The following is a 20,862-nucleotide window of genomic DNA, read 5'->3' as shown; positions in this document are numbered from 1 at the left end:
TTTGATAAAACTTGCTTAAAAAACAAAATTTCACCTTGAGCAGTATCAAATCAGAAATACTTCCTGTGTATAATCTGTGCCTGCCTGCATGTGCCTTACCTTAAATGCACCAGAGACACTATTTTCCCTACCCCAGTTAATTCCTTTTATTTTTTTAAAGGCAGTAGCTTCTTTTTAATACTATTCCCTTACATTGATTAGTGGCTTATTGGTAACATAGATGAACACAGTTAATGGATACCACCTCTTGAGTCCTTTCTTGGCAGCTGTACACTTCACATATCAATACTTTGTACACTGTTTCTCTTACTTTTTTAAACATATATTAAAACTAAGTTGCAGAAAATTTGCTTGTCCAGTATATCAGCTAATAAGCTAAAAGCCAAGCTGTGAAGCTGTTTCCATTTGAACCTAAAGTTCATTTGTGCTATACTGTCTTACTTCCTATATTTTCATATTGAAGCCATCTCGATTGAGTTGAAATTGCAAGTTTAATAAGAAAAGAGATCCATTCTGTTTATAGTCCCAGTGACTATTAATTTGCTAATCCAGTGACTGGTAAATGAACTCCTCCCTAGTTACTCTCTCCCTTTTTTTATCATGCTTTTTGTTTTAATCATTAATCTACACAGTCTTTTTTTTTTTACTTTTTTTCTCTCTGTAATTCACTTATTTATTTTATGCTTCTTTCCTTCTGGGTTCCTTTACACATTAGTAAGTGACTATTTGGACAGATGTGGCTATGTGGAATGGGTTACTATCTGGTACTTATGCAAGAATAGATGGAGTTTGATAATAGGAAAATGAGCATGGAATGCAAACATATTCCTGTGAATGTTTAGTGCATGTTTCTAGACTGAAATGCAGCAATACCACTTCCTGCTGTTCCAGTTATTTCACCCTTGTTCATGGTTACTATAATCTGGGGCTTCCTTGGTAGCTCAGTGGTAAAGAATCCCCTAGCAATGCAGGAGATGTGGGTTTGATCCCTGGGTGGGTAAGATTCCCTGGAGTAGGAAACGGCAACCCATTCCAGTATTCTTGCCTGGGAAACGCCATGGACAGAGGAGCCTGGTGGGCTCCATGGGATCCATGGGATCACAGAGTCAGACAGGACTTAGCGACTGAAGAGCAGCAGCCGCTAAATAGAAACATGTATTAGGGGAATTCCCTGGTGATCCAGTGGTTAAGACTCCCTGCTTCCAATGCAGGGGATGTGGGTTTGATCAGTAGTTGGGAAACTAGGATTCCATATGCCTCTCCATGTGGCCAAAAAGAAACAAAACAAAGCGAACAAACAAAAACGTATTTAAATATATTTTTCTTCCTTCAACAAAACAGTACTGGAACACTTCTGAGCAATATTTTGTGCTATGTCCTGGACATACAGAAATGAATATGACAAAGTCTGTGTCCTTTTGGACTTTATAGTGTTTTACAAAATATATAGTTGTCTATTGAAGAAATTGGAAATAAAAGTAAAAAAATATATATATCACCCAATGAGACCACAATCCATGGATAACTACTGTTAATATTTTGGTATGGAGCCTTTCAACAACGTTATACTATCACCCAAAAGAGGTTATATTGTGTATTCCTTTTGTAATTTGTAGTTTGCTTTGTCACTTACTGACTAGGAAGTATCTTTCTATTTGATAGTCTGCTACATCATCAGTAATGATGACAGAGAATTCTTTTGTATAGATATTCCATAATTTGTTTAGCCAGAATGTGGAGATGCGATTAGCCAATCTCCAATTTGGGGCTTGTTAGGGTTGTTTCAAAACACTTTTGCTGTTATGAGCTTCTGTCTGACTCTTATCTCTTTTGTATTATCTTTTTTTTTTTTTTATTAGTTGGAGGCTAATTACTTTACATCATTACAGTAGTTTTTGTCATACATTGAAATGAATTAGCCATGGATTTACATGTATTCCCCATCCCAGTCCCCCCTCCCACCTCCCTCTCCACCCGTGTATTATCTTTTTAATTTATCATGATCATCTTTTTCATGTAGCCATGTTTACATTATAACACCCAGTTGGAGGGTCAAAGTTAGGCACATTTTAAGGCTTTGTTGATTGTTATTAAGTAGGTCTCCAGAAACCTTGCTGGAACCTTTGAACTTTTTCCCTCCGATAGGACTAGGAAGTCATGGCTGCTGGGAGGTTGGCCTTATGGTAGAATTTTGGTTTTGAGAATGGATGTTTTGGGTGTGCCATACCATGGGTTGTACTGTCTGAGTGGATGGTAATAAAGATAATCTTTGAAAAAAATATAATATGATTAAGTAAAATATAAATGCATTATTTTGAATGATATACTGTTACTTCCACCTCTCCATGTATAAATGTCCATCGTTTATCTCTCCCTCTGAAACAAATTCCTCCTTCCCCACTCCCTTTCTTCCAATTTTGTACACATACAAAAACCTCTGTGTCAGAGATAGCACAACTAAAGCATGGTTTTTACCCTCAAGCAGCTCACTGTCTAGTGAGAGGTAGATAAATAGAGACTGCAAAACTGAATAATAACTGTTATGACAGAAGAATAGCACTAAGTCTCTTGGCTCACCCAGAAGGGGGATCTGACTCTTTATTGGGAAAAGGTTCTTCCTGTTCTCCCAGTATACTGCCTTGATTCATTAATATCTCTCAGCCTTCATATTCAGCAGCGATCCTTGTTGTTGTTTAGTTACTAAGTTGTATCCGGCTCTTTGTGACCCCATGGACTGTAGTCTGCCAGGCTCCTCTGTCTATGGAATTTTTCAGCTGAGAATAGTGGGGTGGGTACCCATTCCCTTCTCCAGGGGATCTTCCTGACCCAGGGATCAAACCCAAGTCTCCTGCTTGGGAGGCAGATTCTTTACCACTGAGTCACTTGGAAGCCCTAGCAGTGTTAGGCCTTGCCTATTTCACACTTTGGGCTCCCCAGATGATCAGTGGTAAAGAATACGCCTGTCAATGCAGGAGACTTGGGTTTGATCCCTGGGTCAAGAAGATCCCCTGGAGAAGGGAATGGGTACCCACCCCACAGTTCAATCCTCCCATGGAGGAGGAAATGGCAACCCACTCCAGTATTCTTGTCTGAAAAATCCTATGGACAGAAGAGCCTGGCAGGCTATGGTCCATGGGGTCTCAAAAGAGATGGACAGGATTGAGCACACACACATATTTCACTCTTCAGTGTCTCTTATAAACATGTTCATTGTTGTCTCCATTCCAATTCCAGTGCTGTCAGCCCCATCCAGACCTCTACTGCATTGGCCAGGACTATTCCGATAATCCACTAACCGACATACCAGACCAAGTTTCTTTATCCTCCTCCAGTCGACCTTGGATATGGCTATCAGCATAACCTCCATCTACTTTGAAAATTTCTTTGTCCTGGTCAAAAACCTTCAAATGATTTCTGTGATTTGCAGCAGGACAGTTAAGCTCCTTCACTTGATCATCAGGAGCACATAGTGACCTATTTTTTCAATCTTGTTTCTTCCATTCACCTTCAATAACCTCCCCAAGAGCCCCTATTATTTCAGTAAATCCCATCCATTCTCTAAGGCCTGAGCATGTTGATACCCTCCTCAGAGCAAGGCCTGGGTACACCTGCCCGAAGTATTTCAGTTGCCAATAAATCACCATAAAGTTTCATCATGTCCTGCTCTGTTAAACTGAATTTTTCAAGATATCTAATGTCATTTTGAAAACTCATTTGACTCACAAATATTGCCCACCTTCTTGTAGCTCCTAGCTTGGAAACTTACACAGAGAAAGAGATCATCTTTCTTTTGACATCTGTGGATTCTCATACTGTTTGAAATGAACTGCTATTTTGGCAATTCTCAAACTTCCTTGATTTGTTGTTATCAGTTGCTAAGTCCTGTCTGACTCTTTGCCACCCCATGGACTGCACCAGGCTTCTCTTTCCTTCACTATCTTCCAGAGTTTGTGCAGATTATTTTTGTTTGTTTGTTTTGTTTTGTTTTTTGCAGATTATTGTCCATTGAATCGGTGATGCCATCCAACCATCTCATTCTCTGTTGTCCCCTTCTCCTCCTGCCCTCAACCCCTCCCAACAATCAGGGTCTTTTCCATTGAGTCAGCTCTTCACGTCAGGTGGCCAAAGTATTAAGAGTTTCAGTCTCAGCATCAGTCCTTCCAATGAATATTCAGGGTTGATTTCCTTTAGGATTGACGGCTTTGATCTCCTTGCAGTCCAAGGGACTCTCAAGAGTGTTCTCCAACACCACAGTCTGAAAGCATGAATTCTTTGGTGCTCAGCCTTCTTTATGGTCCATCTCTCACATCTGTACATGACTACTGGAAAAACCATTATATGTAAATAAAATCTAGTTATGTTCTAGTTATGTTTTCTATCAGCTAGGTCATGTGTATCTTGCCTACTCTTACACATTTTAATTTAACAATCAGAGCTAAAAACATCTAACTAAGCTCCAGACAACCTCTTCTTCCATTTCTTCATTCTTTCCTGCTGCTAAGGAATTCTAGGGGATCTTCTAGGGGATGATCTAGTAGATCATCACTTCCTTTCTCAGTATCAAGCTTTACAAATCCTTCTATAATGTAACTCTCTTACCTAGAAATCTTTCTGTGGGAAATTATAGAGGGATAGGATATAAAGGAAGAAAGAAGGAGAAGCACAGGGAAACATGCAAAGCGAGTGTGACTGTGTCTGGTCCCTCCCACTCTTCCTCAGTCTTATGTATGAGGCAGACATAATTATTGAAGTATTCTTTCCTAGTGAGTCTAGACTTTGCCTTAGAATTCTATATAACAAAGTGATCTTGGAAGACATCACCAGGCCACAGGAGTTGGCAAGAAAAATGAGTCCTACTTGGCAGTCCCATTCTACAATGTATATGGCAGTCCCTTTTTACAATGTATATGGGGTATTTATTTCTCTTTAGGGAGGTTAAATATATGGAAATCAGCATTTATACACTTGAACTCTCATAATTGGGACACTTGTTTTTTCTACAAAAGTTCTCCCCCTTCTAAGCAAATCCTCACAGTAGAATTTTTTGAGATCACAGGTTTTCCTAGTACACTACATGTATTGTCTGAGTTACACATAATTATTTTTTAATACAGTTACCATAAAGTGAATTCTTATTTATATTTAAGGCTAAAAAAATCATTCTGAGGAGCCAGAATTTAACAATTAGCAAACAAATGAGTTTGAATTTGTGTAACATTCTTAAACATTCAGCATTGAGTTTCTTCAAACCTTTTAGAAATATCATTATATGTTTTATAGCAGGGGTCTAGTCTCAATCACTACCATTATGTGTAAACACAGGGTTTTGTGGGTTTTTTGCATTTGTATAATACTTGATAGTTTATACAATGCTTTTATATCATTGGTTCCTTGAAATAATATGTGATAGACAAGACATACCATTTATTGACAGGAAAATTTCAAAATAGGAAAATTGTATTTCAAGAATTAGAAGAACTCTTGGGGAAGCTGGGTACAAGCCTAGATGATTTTGAACTTAGCTTTTATTAAAAAACAGTACTTTAACATCTTTAACATTTAAAAGGTACAGAAAGCTATGCAGAGAAATGTTCCCTCTGACAGCTGTCTCCCATCCACTCACTTTCCTTTGGGACAATATTATTAGTGTGAGTCCTTTCGCTGCCATCCTGAGATATTTTATGCACAGACAAGTGAATAGAAGCCCCCTTAACATTTTTTATGATGACCTTAATATACCATACACTTTTTTCTACACCTTACTTTTTTCACTATTAACTTTGTGTATTTCCTCACTATTTGTGCACTTTATGCATTCTTAGTCTCTATATAAATAACTTATCTTTAGTTTTTGTTTTGAATGGCTAAATACTATGTCATTGTTTGAGTGAGTCATTAATTACCTAACGAGGCTCTTACCGATGGTCATTTAAATAGTTTCAAATCTTTTGTCATAGTAAGAAATGCTACAATATCAAAGCCTTGAATATCAGTCTTTCATTTGTAATCTCACATGTGTGAAAGATGATATTCAAGGCTTTGATATTATATTATATTGTGTATGTATATATTAATGATAAATTCCAAGAAATGAAGGTGTTAAGTGAAAGGATGATATATGTGTAATTTTGCTAGCTACTGCCAGATTGTTCTCCTAAGAAGTACATCAATTGCACTCCCACCAGCAATTATGAAGTGGCTTATTTCACACAGTTTAGCCAGTGGTGCTTTATTACACTTTTTGATGTATGCCAATCTGATGGGAAGAAAATAGTACCTCATTGTAGTTTTAATTTTTAATTATAAGTACAGAGGGCATTATATTAAATATAGAAGAACCATTTGTCTTTCCTTTTCTGTGAACTATCTGCTCATCTCCCTTTCCATTGGTCTGAGAGGCCTTTTAAAATTTATTGGCAACGGTTCTTATTTACTAGAGAGATTCATTCTTTGTACAATGCACAAGACTTTTGGGTTTAAATTTCATGTTCCCACCACTATATTAAACAAATAAATAAAACATCATTTCTAATGATAGTATCTCCAGAACTTGCACATTTTTCATATTATCTCTCTATTTGCACGTAATGATACCCCTCTCAGTCTCTCACCCCATAAGCTAATTTCTTCCCTGAAATTAACTTACAGTGTTGAAGAATTTCCCCTTCTGTCTAATTTTCCCTGAAGCATCTTTAGGGCACATTTCCAAATCTTACCGAGAATAATTTTACCTATAAGAATACTCCTTCTTACCAAGATGCATTTCCCTTTGCTGGATTTTTTTACTCAAATATCTGGAAATGAATTAACATATACATTTTAGAATTTCACTGTAGCTTAGATCTCTTTTCTCAATCTGGGAGGGTGCAATAGCAAGCGGCATGCTCTGAGCTTACTCTTTCTCACACCTACCCAGTGGCACCGGTCCCACTCTGAATTTACCTCCCCAGGCGGGTCCACTCCTCCTGTCCACTGCTCCACTGGGCCTGTCCCAGAAAGAGACTGTCGCACCACTCTTTCCCATGGCCTCCTTGTCCACAGGAGAATTTTAGTGGATTATGGTTAACCAAATACAAATTCTGAAAACATAAAGAACAGATTGTAATCGGCAAACCCTTTGTTTTCAAGTTATTCATGTTTTCAGCAGTCACACAAAGCCCTCTTTGTCTTTGAAAAACAGAAAGAACCTCCTAACTCACCAAGTATTTAAATCTCTTCAGTATGATGGGTGGGCTAACGCGTGAATCCTGGCCTGGTACAAAGGAAGTGCTGTGCAAAACTCATTCTCGAGCCATATATGCTGCTAAATGTGCCACCATCAACAGTTTGGAGGTAAAAATCTGAGAGCGGAAAAAAAAAAAAAAAAAAAAAAAAAATCTGAGAGCGGATTAAAGACTGTTCAAAGATTTACAGTGGGAATAATTCATGTTGTTGGGGACTTCACTGTAAACAAAGACATGAGGACCCAGAATTATTGAGTCTGCAAAAGAGTCTTCAGTGTACTTTAATAATGTGTTTCTGGGTCATAAACAAACATGGAAAAGATGCTTCCAAAGTCTTTATCTGGGGACAAGGGAAAATGAGCACATAAAATAGGAGGAAACATATAGGCTAGAAACAAAATAACACTTTGATCAAATATATTCTTGTTTAAAAATAAGGATGTGCTCTTTTTCTCTCTTTCCTCTGCATGTATTATAATTTAATAAAAATTTTTTAAAAAGAAAATCTGATTTTTGTCTGTGTGGAATGCCTCTGGAATGGTCAGAGAGCTAGATGGTTTTCTGAAGCTTGGTGATAATGAGTGTGGCCTCTGCCATCAGATTGCTTGGACTCAATTCTAGCTCAGCTGCTTCCTTTTTGAATGACCTTGGGTAAGCCTCTCTCCTCTCTTGTCCTAGACTCATTTCTCACTTCAAAAATAGGGATGACAGTGTTGTTATGAGGATTAGGTAAGATAACGTATGTGTCCTAGTTATGATTTGGTTTTGTTTTAAAAGGCAAGACATTCCAATATTAGAAGTCTAAACAAGGGGCAAATTATTTTTCTCCTATGAATAATTTCCAGTAGGTGTCTGCGGTCATGTGGTATTATACAGTTTCTGGTACCCAGGTCCTATCTCATGTGGTTGCCCTACTATGTAAGCCTTTCGTTCCCAAGTATTTGCCTATTTTGTCTATTCTAGCAATCTTTTTAAAAATTTATTTATTTTTAATTGAAGGGTAATTGCTTTACAATATTGGTTTGATTTCTGCCATACATCAACATGAGTATTTGTTTATTTTTAATTTGGCTGTGCCAGGATCTAGCTATCTGAGCAGGCATCCAACCCTGGTCCCCTGCATTGGGAGTGCAGTCTTAGGCACTGGACTACCAGGGAAGTCCTTTGTATGCATTCTAGCCATCAGGAAGGATAAAGAAAAGTCTATTGAAAACACATCCATTCCTAGCCCTTTGGTCATAATTTAGTTGCAAGATGATCCATCCGTAGTATCAGCAAGGGAGATTGGGAGGTGTAGTCTTTTTCCCAAGCAGCTAGGTACTGATTTATATCCAGCCATAAAGCAGTTCTCTTAGTATAGATGAAGGGGAAGGTTGCTGGGGAGGGAGATAAAGGGGCCTGGTATTTCAAACCAGCTAGCAATTTCTCCTACTGGGTACAAAATGCTTAGTACAGAATCTAGCAATAAATAAAAGTTCCTATGATTGCTATCTTTTCAAATGACCATTTATATGTCTAGGATTCAATCAGCTCCTTTCACCTGGGTGTTCCACAGGCGCTACCAACTGAAATTTCAAAAAATAAAGTCATTGCATCATTCATTATTACCCACTCAGAGGATGTCTGTTCTGCCATTCCTGTTCTTATATTGGGTCTTTTCTTTTTTTCTTTTTTGATGTGGACCATTTCTAAAGTCTTTTATTGAATTTGTTACAATATTGCTTCCGTTTTATGTTTTGTTTCTTTGATCTTGAGGCATGTGGAATCTTAGCTTCCTGGCCAGGGATTGAACCTGCACCCCCTGCATTGGAAGGCAACGTCTTAACCACTGGACTGCCAGGGAAGTTCTCCATTTGTGTTCTTAGCCTTGGATAATGGCTTCACCACCCATTTACCTTGTAGTCTCTCTCTAACACTTCTTTTGCTTCACTCACTGTATCTTAGTTTCAAATTCACATCAGTTCTTCTTGGGAAATGTCCCTCAGATACAGACTCTTTACTCTCACTATTTGCTATGTAAACTTCACGAATCTTTAGAATGTGGTTAACAAGGCTTTTTGTAGTCTGAATGTAATTTATTACTTACCACAACACATCTTGTACTCTGTGTTAAAAAGATAGAGCAAATATTTGTATTTTTATTGTCCTGGGCAAAATTTGAACAAAATATTTGTTTAATAAACTTTTTTTTTTAAACAAAGATAGTGATTAAAAATCTACATGAGCAACCAGTTTTATATACTATAATGAAGTGTTAGATGTTCAGTTGTGTCCACCTCTTTGCAACCCAATGGACTGTAGACCACCAGGTTCCTATGTCCATGGAATTCTCCAGGCAAGAATAATGGAGTGGGTTGCCATTTCCTCCTCCAGAGGATCTTCCCAACCCAGGGATTGAACCTGGGTCTCTTGCGCTGCAGTCAGTTTCTTTACCTACTGAGCCACCAGAGAAGCTCTTGTATACTACAGTAATGCAAAATCAGAAGCTCTTTTCTGATGGGGCATCTTTATATGTCTCTTAATAAATGAGGAAGTTGCGAAGAAATAAAAGCCATTCTTTTTCACTTATATTCATTTCCTTTACAATCTTCCCATTAAAACCTACAGACTCACAAGAAAGTGAGAACATTTCAGAGCTGCCTGCTTCTGCTCGCGCTTTTCTTCCCATACTCTGTTAAAGATTTGTGAATGACTCATTAGAAAAAATAACCTTGCTTTCTAAGCAGTTGAACCCTAGATCTAGATATTTGGTTGCTGTAAGTTCTTAATCATTTTTCTTTCTAGGTCTGTTAAATATTCAGATTATTTTCCTTCATTGGGACTCAAACTTTCATGAGATTTTGAATTCAGAGTTTGGAATCTGAATTTTTGTGCCTCTGTTTTATCTATTTAACTTAACAGTCTCTCCAAAAAGTTATTTTCGTCAACTTAGAGGACCCAGTGCAGAGTCTCTGGCTATAATTAACTAACTAGGTGAGGATAAAAGCTAGGGCAGTTTAGTGGTTAGAAGTTTAGGCTCTGAAGTTAGAAAGCTATAATTCTAGCTTCATCATTACCCAGTAATATGACCTTAGGCAAGTTCCTGAGTGTCTTGGTGTCTCTCTAAAATGGGGGTTAGACTAGTTTTGTATCTATTTCAGAGCCTTTTCCTTTTCTTAAGATTAAACAGGTTAATTTTTGCCAAGTTCTTAGACCAGTTCCTGTTTTATAGCAGATACACAATAAGTGATTGAGGGCAGGAGGAGAAGGGGACGACAGAAAATGAGGTGGTTGGATGGCATTACCGATTCAGTGAGCATGAGGTTCAGCAAACTCTGGGATATAGTAAAGGACCTGGAAGCCTGGTGTGCTGCAGTCTGCGTGTGTGTGTGTGCATGTGTGTATATGAGTAGATGGTTTGCAAAGAGCTGGACATGACTTGGCAACTGAACAACAACAGAACAATAAATGATAGCTTTTAACAATGCTATTGTTCAAACTATTACTTTTTGTCTTAGTATTTGTTTCTCTAGTCTTAATAGGTTCTCAGGTGCTTAATATTTGAGCTATATTTTATATTGCCAGATGAAGCACAGGATATTAATAAAGCACTATCAATTATTAATATTGTCGTCATTTAGTCGCTCAGGTGTGTCCAACTTTTTGCAACCCCGTGGACTGCAGATGCCAAGCTTCCCTGTTTTTCACGATCTCCCAGAGTTTGCTCAAATTCATGTCCATTGAGTCGGTGATGCCATCCCCTGTCATCCCCTTCTCCTCTTGCCTTCAACCTTTCCCAGCATCAGGGTCTTTTCAAATGAGTCAGCTCTTTGCATCAGGTGGCCCAAGTATTGGAGTTTAAGCTTTAGCATCAGTTCTTCCAATGAATATTTAGGGTGGATTTCCTTTGGAATTGATTGGTTTGATCTCTTTGCAGTCCAAGGGACTCTCAAGAGTCTTCTCCAGCACCACAGTTCAAAGGCATCAATTCTTCATTGCTCAGCCTTTTTTATTTTTCATCTCTCACATCCATACATGACTACTGGAAAAACCATAACTTTGACTCTACTGACATTTGTAGGCAAAGTAATGTCTCTGCTTTTTGATATGCTATCTAGATTTGTCATTGCTTTCCTTCCCAGGAGCAAGCGTCTTTTAATTTCATGGCTGCGGTCAGCATCTGCAGGGATTTTGGAGCCCCCAAAAATAAAGTGTGTCACTGTTTCCACTGTTTCCCCATCTATGTGCCGTGAAGGGATGGAACGGGATGCCCTGATCTTTCTTTTTTGAAAGTTGCGTTTTAAGTCAGATGTTTCACTCTCCTCTTTCACCTTCATCAAAAGGTTCTTTTGTTCCCCTTCACTTTTTGCCATAACGATGGTGTCATCTGCATATCTGAGGTTATGAATATTTCTCCCCACAATCTTGATTCCAGCTTGTGCTTCATCCAGCCTGGCATTTTGCATGATGTGCTTTTCATATAAGTTGAATAAGCAGGGTGACAACATACAGCCTTGACATACTCCTTTCCCAATTTTGAACCAGTCCATTGTTCTATGTCTGGTTCTAACTGTTGCTTCTTGACCTGCATACAGGTTTCACGGAAGGCAGGTAAGGTGATCTGGTATTCCCATCACTTTAAAAATTTTCCACAGTTTTATGATCCACATAGTCAAAGGCTTTAGCATAGTCAATGAAGCAGAAGTAGATGCTTTTCTGGAATTCTCTAGGTTTTTATATGATCCAACAAATGTTGGTAATTTGATCTCTGGTTCCTCTGCCTTTCCTAAACTCAGCTTGTACATCTGGAAGTTCTCTGTTCACATAATGTTGAATCCTAGTTTGAAGGATTTTAAGCATTACTTTCCTAGCATGTGAAATGAATGCTTTTGTGCAATAGTTTGATCATTCTTTGGCATTGCCTTTCTTTGGGATTGGAATGAAAAGTGATCTATTTGAAAGCTGAAAACTAATCTATTTTAGGTTGACAGATAAAACAGAGTATTCACAAAGCACTATTAATTAGTATTATTATTATTCCTTAAATTGCATATGGGGAAATAACTCAGAATTGTTAAAAATTTTCCCAACGTCTTAGCATATCTAAAAGTTAGAGCTGAGATTTAAACCTAGATCTGTCTCCCAATGCAAAATCTTTTCTACATTATCAGATACGTGGAAATTAAGGCTTGAATTTAGTTTGAGATTCCAAAGGCTGTATTTTCAGAGGATTAAAGAAAAAAATGCCAGCTAGTGTTGACATTGATATCTGTTGAATTGTGAATGCTTTAGCTTATTCAGGACCCCGCTCCCTATGCCTCAAACAGGCACAACCAAAACCTTATAAATCTAAACAAACTTATATTAAATTATTTCCTTTCTGAACAATGGCCAATATTTTCCCTGACGATAAAAAAAATTTTCATTTCTGATTTCTCATTCTTTGCTTTTATATAGTACAATATGGTTGTTATTATTCTTATTGAGAATCCAAACCTATCAATAATTGAACAGTTATATTTATTGTGCATATATGCGTGCATGTGTACTCAGTCGCTTCAGTTGTGTCCAACTCTTTGCAACCCTATGGACTGTAGCCCGCCAGGCTCCTCTGTCCATGGGATTCTCCAGGCAAGAATAATGAAGTGGGTTATAATGCCCTCCTCCAGGGGATCTTCCCAACCCAGGGATCTAACCTGCGTTGCCTGCATCTCCTGCATTGCAGGTGGATTCTTTACCACTGAACCACCAGGGAAGCCTTTATTATGCCTATATTATATGTCAAAAGGTGCTAGATTACCCATAAATAATTTTATTTAGCCCACTTATTAATCCAGTAAAACAGTGGTCCTCAAGAGGGGCAATTTTGCTTCCCAGGAAGCAAATGTGGAAAGAAGTTAGATTGTTCCAACAGTGGGATATATGGCATCTAGAAGAGGCCAGAGATACTGATAAATATCCTACCAGGCACAGAGAAGCTTCTTGCAACAAAGAACTAACTGAAACAGAGTGTTGATAGTGCAGAATTGGAGAAACATTGCTGTAAAGTCTTATGACCTCTGTATTATAGTAGTAAGCTCAGAAAGGCTAAATAATTTGCCCATGGATATGGCCTGTAAATGACAGAACCAGGCCTAAAACCTAGATATATCTAGCTCAAAGTTCACCTTTTCCCCCCACAGAGAAGCAAAGATAATTTCAGTTTAGAGAAGGAAAAGATTAGTAGTTATATACCCAAACCATAAATTTACTTTGTGTTAATTGAATGAAAACACATCATTACCAAATGGAGTCTTTAGGAAAGCCTCTGACCTTGCTGTGATACCCAAGCTTAATGTCTAGAGTACTTGATATAGAGAACTAAAACTGTAATTATGTCAGAAAAGGAGGAATTACTTTTCTTTTCATTTAATCACTCTTTTTTTTGTTTGTTTCTGAAAATGCTGTTGCTGGATGTTAAAAATGGTGTCATGGATGAAAAATGGCATAGGCAATCAGATAAAATTATTCAGGTTTCTAGGGGAAAGGATCATCAAAAATGTTCTGTTATGGCTTCACTAAAAATAGACACATTATAATAGGACCAAAACTGATACCAAGGAAAACTTGATATTATAGTGGTAAACTGTCTGAGATGCTAATCAGTCTTATAAATAAGTTAGTTGCTGTTTAGAAAATACAAATTGAGCATTTGGCTTATTCAAAAACAGGACTGCCTGCTTGCAAGGCTTATTTTATTTTATTTTTTTTGCAAGGCTTATTTTAAAGAAATTACTTTTTTGCATTTTATTCCCTAACCAGCTAACTATAAAATGAAAGTGTGAAAGTGTTTGTTGCTCAGTCAAGTCCATCTCTTTGCGACTATAGCCCTATATGGACTGTAGCCCACCAGGCTCCTCTGTCCATGGGATTCTCCAGGCAAGAATACTGGAGTGGGTAGCCATGCCCTTTTCCAGAGGATCTTCCCCACCCAGGGATCACACCTGGGTCTCCTGCATTATGGATAGATTCTTTAGTGTTTGAGCAACCAGGGAATCTGCCTAACTATAACATGCTAAGGGATATCTTTACAATCTTACATGTGTTATTTTCTAAGTGCTTTATAGAGATTGAACTTAAATATTTTAGAATTTTGTCCATGAAGACAAAGTCAAATTTCTTCTGAATCATATCCATAGTATTTCCATTTAGTATTTACATAATAGCAAATGGTAGGGTATGGCAATGAATATATATGAAAAATGAAGGACAGGTCAGACGTTATCCCTGTATTTCAGAACTTAAGGGACAAGTGGAATTGTGACATTTCTAACTGCAGGGCAGAGTGTAGCTTTCAAGATGATGATTTAGACATGGAAGATTTCAAATGTAATTCTCTGATCCACTTCGACCAGTTTCTAGCACCCCAACAAAGTATTTCTGCAACACTTGATGATTCATTTTTCAGAGCACTTGCCAACATCATTATTTTTGTTTATTATCTGTTTCCTCTGTATTGTAAGTTTTGTGAGGACAGAGTTTGTGCTAACTTTTATAGTATTTTCTATTTCCTTAATGAACTCCTAAATATACAGGAGTTTTCCTTTTAGGTACATGTAGTTTAGTTAAAAGAGATGAGCAGATAATACAAAAGAACACCAAAGAAGGAGGAAGAAGATATGTAAGTATTTATGTTTACAGAGAAATGAAAGCTGACAGAACAGAAAACAAAGGAAATAGATTGAAATCAAAAATAGAATAAGAAGCTAAGGATAGATTTCCAAGAAGCATTCATAATGAAAAGGCCACTAGAAAACAAAGGACTCTATTTGAAGGTACTTCTGAACCTTAGTTCAGAATACTAAGTAGTTCTGAACCATAGTCATAGAATAAGAGATGAGCAGGGAACTCAACACTTTTTCTTCCAGAAAGAAGATTGTGTATTTCTCTGCCTAGATTCTGTAGTCCTCATGTCCTCTGATTGAAATGTACTCAGGAAAAAGAGAGGACTTTGTGATTATTTTGATTACTGTTTCAATGGGTCTTGAAGGAAGTCGTGGAGAGTATGTGATCACAAGTTGGCCTGTGAGCTGGATCCTGGCATTTCGAGGGTCCTCACCCCCACCTTTGTCTTGGGAATGTATGTTCTGCGCATGGTCCCCACAGCAGGAGCTGTTTTCAAGTTCACAGTCTTGAGACAGTAATGTGTTGTTGAACCATATGGACTGGACATGTGATGGAACTTTGCTAAGAGTTCTGTGGAAACTTCCAAGATTCTGGCAGCTGGCTGTGGGTTTCTATTTATTTTTTGGCCACCCAAGACAAACCTCATCCATAAATTCTCTTGCTTTTGAAAGCTGCCATCAACTGACATGGAGTGATCTGCCTCCTGCCTTAGTTTCTCCTTACCCTCTCTCTATGGGGGCCAGTTTGCAACCAACACTGTGTTTTTCCATCTTGGAAGGTTTACACCTAAAATGTAAATAGTTGTTCTAGGGCAGGCTTTGATAGCTTTCAGTATTTGTAACAACACGATTTTTCTTTTTGTTTTTCTGGCCCCACTGCATGGCATGTGGGACTTTTGGTTCCCTGACTAAGGATCGAACCTGCACCCTCTGCACTGGAAGCATAGAGTCTTCCCACCAGACAAGTCCCAACAATGCACTTTTTAAAATCTTCTTATTCCTCAAGGAAATTTTCCTTAAGCAAGTTTTGAGTGTATTTCGGCTCATTGGAAAATATTTTAAATTTGTTTCATAAAACTCGATCTTTTATTTTTAACTTAGAATAAAGTGCTAGAATAATACTTTGAAAAGTAGAAAGTGTGATTAGCAAAAGGAATGGTAGCCTGCACTATATAGTTCACTTGCAAAATCAGGTCACTGGGGGAAATGTGGACTTGGAACTTCTGAAATATGTGAAAGGGAGGAAGATTTTGAAAGGTAAACTGCAATGGGTGAATAATTGGAATCTCTCCAGCTTATGCTGTTCAGTGTATTAGTTGTTTTCATTGACTGTTCTCTGCATGTAGACAGAACTTAATGAGTCCAGATAAAAGTGATTGCAGCAAAAGTCTGTAAAAGAATAGGGTCTGTGGCATCAATTCCATCACCATTGCTGAGTTTTGTGTGGACAAGGACCTGTGAATGGGTAATTCCCCTGGTTGAATCTTGGTTGACAGACAACTTATCTCTGCTCCAGGCCAGAGACTGGCAGTTGGCCATCCTGGATATCAGATCTGATCTCCTGTCACTTGAGAATTTGAGAAAAACCTGTGCTCTGAAAGAAGGAAGTAATTTGGCCAAGGTTCCACAACTGATTGGTTACTCAGGTAAGTCCTTAGTTCAGATGTCTGGCCCCTCGGTTTAGTTCTTAGGCTCCCACATCGTGCTGATTCTGAAATGTGCCCAAACAAATGAGTAACAGAAAGAGAGAGGAATGTATAGATTCATTTCTCACTCTCAGGGTTATAAGTCAAAGTGCCTGCTTCCTGGTGGGCACCAAAAACTATCTTGAAACAATCAAACCAACCTGCTAGGTTTTGAATAGAGATCCACGTTAAGATTCGAAATCCAATGAACGCTTTCAGTTCAGTTCAGCTCAGTCGTTCAGTCGTGTCCAACTCTTTGAGATGCCATGGACTGCAGCACACCAGACTTCCCTGTCCAGCACCAACTCCAGGAGTTTACTCAAACTCATGTCCATTGAGTGCGTGATGCCATCCAACCATCTCATCCTCTGTCATCCCCTTCTCCTTCTGGCTTCAATCTTTCCCAGCATCAGGGTCTTTTCAAATGAGTCAGTTCTTCTCATCAGATGGTCAAAGTATTGTAGTTTCAGCTTCAGCATCAGTCCTTTCAATGAATATTCAATGAAATCAATAAGGACTGATTTCCTTTAGGACGGGCTGGTTTGATCTCCTTGCTGTCCAAGGGACTCTCAAGAGTCTTCTCCAACACCACAGTCCAAAAGCATCAATACTTTGGCACTCAGGTTTCTTTATAGTCCAAATCTTATATCCATACATGATTACTGGAAAAACCATAGCTTTATCTAGATGGACCTTTGTCGGCAAAGGAATATCCCTGTTTTTTAATAAGCTGTCTAGGTTGGTCATAACTTTTCTTGCAAGGAGCAAGCATCTTTTAATTTCATGGCTGCAGTCACCATCTGCAGTGATTTTGGAGCCCCCCAAAATAAAGTCTGTCACTATTTCCCCATCTATTTACCAAGAAGTGATGGGACCAGATGCCATGATCTTAGATTTCTGAATGTTGAACTTTAAGGCAACTTTTTCACTCTCCTCTTTCACTTTCAACAAGAGGCTCTTTAGTTCTTCTTCACTTTCTGCCATAAGGGTGGTGTCATCTGCATATCTGAGGTTATTAATATTTTTCCCAGAAATCTTGATTCTAGCTTGTGTTTCATTCAGCCCAGCATGTCACATGATATCCTCTGCATATAAGTTAAATAAGCAGGGTGACAATATGCAGTCTTGACGTAGTTGTTTCCCGATTTGGAAACAGTCTGTTGTTCCATGTCCATTTCTAACTGTTGCTTCTTCACCTGTATACAGATTTCTCAGGAGGCAGGTAAAGTGATCTGGTATTCCCATCTCCTTAAGAATTTTCCACAGTCTGTTGTGATCCACACAGTCAAAGGCTTTGGCAAAGTCAATAAAGCAGAAGTAGATGTTTTTCTGGAACTCTCTTGCTTTTTCGATGATCCAATGGATGTTGGCAATTTAATCTTTGATTCCTCTGCCTTTTCTAAATCCAGCTTGAACATCTGGAAGTTCTCGATTCACGCACTGTTGGAGCCTATCTTGGTGAATTTTGAGCATTACTTTGCTAGCGTGTGAGATGAGTGCAATTGTGCCATAGTTTGAGCATTCTTTGAGATTGCCTTTCTTTGAGATTGGAATGAAAACTGACCTTTTCCAGTCCCGTGGCCACTGCTGAATTTTCCAAATTTGCTGGCATATTGAGTGCAGCACTTTCACAACATCATCTTTTAGGATTTGAAATAGCTTAACTGGAATTCTATCATCTCCACTAGCTTTGTTTGTAGTGATGCTTCCTACTGTAGTGATGCAAAGCCCACTTGACTTTGCATTCCAGGATGTCTGGCTCTAGGTGAGTGATCACACCATCGTGGTTATCTGGGTCATGAAGATCTTTTATGTATAGTTTTTCTGCGCATTCTTGCCACTTCTTCTTAATACATTTTCCTCTGTTAAGTCTATACTATTTCTGTCCTTTATTGTGCCCATCTTTGCATGAAATGTTCCCTTGGTATCTCTAATTTTCTTGAAGAGAAAATCTTTCCCATTCTATTGTTTTCCTCTATTTCCTTGCCTTGATCACTGAGGAAGGCTTTCTTATCTCTCCTTGCTATTCTTTGGAACTCTGCATTCAAATGGCTGTATCTTTCCTTTTCTCCTTTGCCTTTCACCTCTCTTCTTTTTATAGCTGTTTGTAAGGCCTCATCAGACAGCCATTTTGCCCTTTTGCATTTCTTTTTCTTGGGGACAGTCTTGATCACTGCCTCCTGTACAATGTCACAAACTTCCATCTGTAATTCTGTCAGATCTAATCCCTTGAATCTATTTCTCACTTCCACTGTATAGTTGTAAAGGATTTGATTTAGGTCATACTTGAATGGTCTAGTGGTTTTCCCTACTTTCTTCAATTTAAGTCTGAATTTGGCAATGAACACTTTAGGTGACATTTTAGAAATATCCTGAAATAACAGGCTAAACACACACTAATAGAATGATAAAATGTCTGTAACTTAAAAGATGATACACAAAAATTTAGTGGTATGGTTAGAAATTTAGAACACTTGCTGGGTCTTTTTTGTGTATGTTTGTATGCACATTTCATAAATCTGAACAGAAAAATAAAACTCTAGCATAAAATTTCAGAAAGAATAACCCGAGAAATATTTTGAAATGTTGATATATAAGGCTTTTATTACTGAGAATAGGAGCTTCCCAGGTGACTCAGTGGTAAAGAATCTGCTTGCCAATGCAGGAGACACAGAAGATATGTGTTCGATCCCTTGATCCAAGATCACTTGGAGAAGGAAATGGTAACCTACTCCTGTGTTCTTGCCTGGGAAATCCCATGGACTGAAGAGCCTGGTAGGATACAGTCATAGGGTCACAAAAGAGTTGGACACGACTTAGTGACTAAGCAACATCATTACTAAGGATATTTCAGTATCATCTCTAGCCTACCACCCTCCTCCATCCATGGGATTTTCCAGGCAGGAGTACTGGAGTGGGTTACCCTTTCCTTCTCCAGTCTCTGAAGATACTGAGGTGTAACTAAGATTTAGAAAAGGAAATGTACAAAACTTTAGGGATAAATAGAAAGAAGCCAGTGTATCTATTCTATTTCACCCTACAATATAAAACAAAAATAAAACAAAGGGTTTGTTCTCCTGTCCTTTTAAGTTCTGATGCTAAAAGCTGAAAAGAAAGTAAAAGTTTAAGATTGGTGAACACCAAAAGAAATTGATTCCTGTGTAAGTCCATTTATTAGATTTCTATTTTTACTGTTACAAATTACCACAAACATGGTGACATAAAATGAAAATTTATAATTTTACAGTTCTGTAGAAAAGAAGTACAACATGGGTCTTAAGTGGCTGAAATCACGGTGTCATCAGGATTGCACTCCTTTCTGGAGTCTTCAGGGGAGAACCAATTTCTTTGACTTTTCCAGTTTCTTCAGCCGCCCGTATTTGTTGAGCATCTTTCTCCATCTTCCAAACCAGCAAGATTGTTTTTTTCTGACTCTTCTTCCATGGTCAGACTTACCTCTGACTCTCTTTTGCCTCCTTCTTCTACTTTTAAGGACCTTGGGCTATGACCCCATGGACTGTATCCCATCAGACTTCTCTGTCCATGGGCTTCTCCTAGCAAGAATACTGGAGTGGGTTGCCATTTCCTCCTCTAGGGGATCTTCCAGATTCAGGGGTCAAACCAGCATCTCCTGTGTCTTCTGCAGTAGCAGGTGGATACTTTACCCACTGAGCCAAAGAGAAGGAAGGTGTTCCTCATTGTATGGCCATTATTCTGCCTAGCACAGTCCATGGAGTTAATATCAGTGAACATAACACACAAATTTTAATTGGGCCCCTGGCAGTACATTTAAACATTACTTCAAATTAATATATGCACATGGTTAAAAAAAATTAAAAAGTACTGAAGGGTTTATCTCTTCACCCTCACCCCTAACATCCATTCTCTAGAAGATAACACTTTTATAACTTCAGTTTTTAGGTATTCTGGTGGCTAGGTCCATGTCTCCAAATAGACCCCGTATATGCCATTTCTTAGACTTATCAGCCTCCACACTTTGTAGTGATGGCTTGCTATAAGTGATGAAGGTTCACCGCACATTAGTCTCATACCTGTCACCATTCCTCAAGTAGCTTTCTAAGAAAGGGTATATGGAGGTAAATTTGTCAGTGCTTTTACCTGAAAAATTCTTTATCATTCCCTCCCACTTGATTAATGGTTTGTCTGGATAGAGAATTCTAAACTGAAAAAAAGCTTCCCACAGAACCTTGGAGGCATCACTCTACTATTTTGTGTTGCTTATATAACAAACACAAAACCATCAGTGCTTCTGATTCTAATTTTCTCTAGAGTCTTTTAATATCTTTTAAC

The sequence above is a fragment of the Odocoileus virginianus genome, chromosome 1 (assembly GCF_023699985.2).
Source record: "Odocoileus virginianus isolate 20LAN1187 ecotype Illinois chromosome 1, Ovbor_1.2, whole genome shotgun sequence".
Taxonomy (NCBI): domain Eukaryota; kingdom Metazoa; phylum Chordata; class Mammalia; order Artiodactyla; family Cervidae; genus Odocoileus; species Odocoileus virginianus.
Note: the sequence above shows the minus strand (reverse complement) of the source record.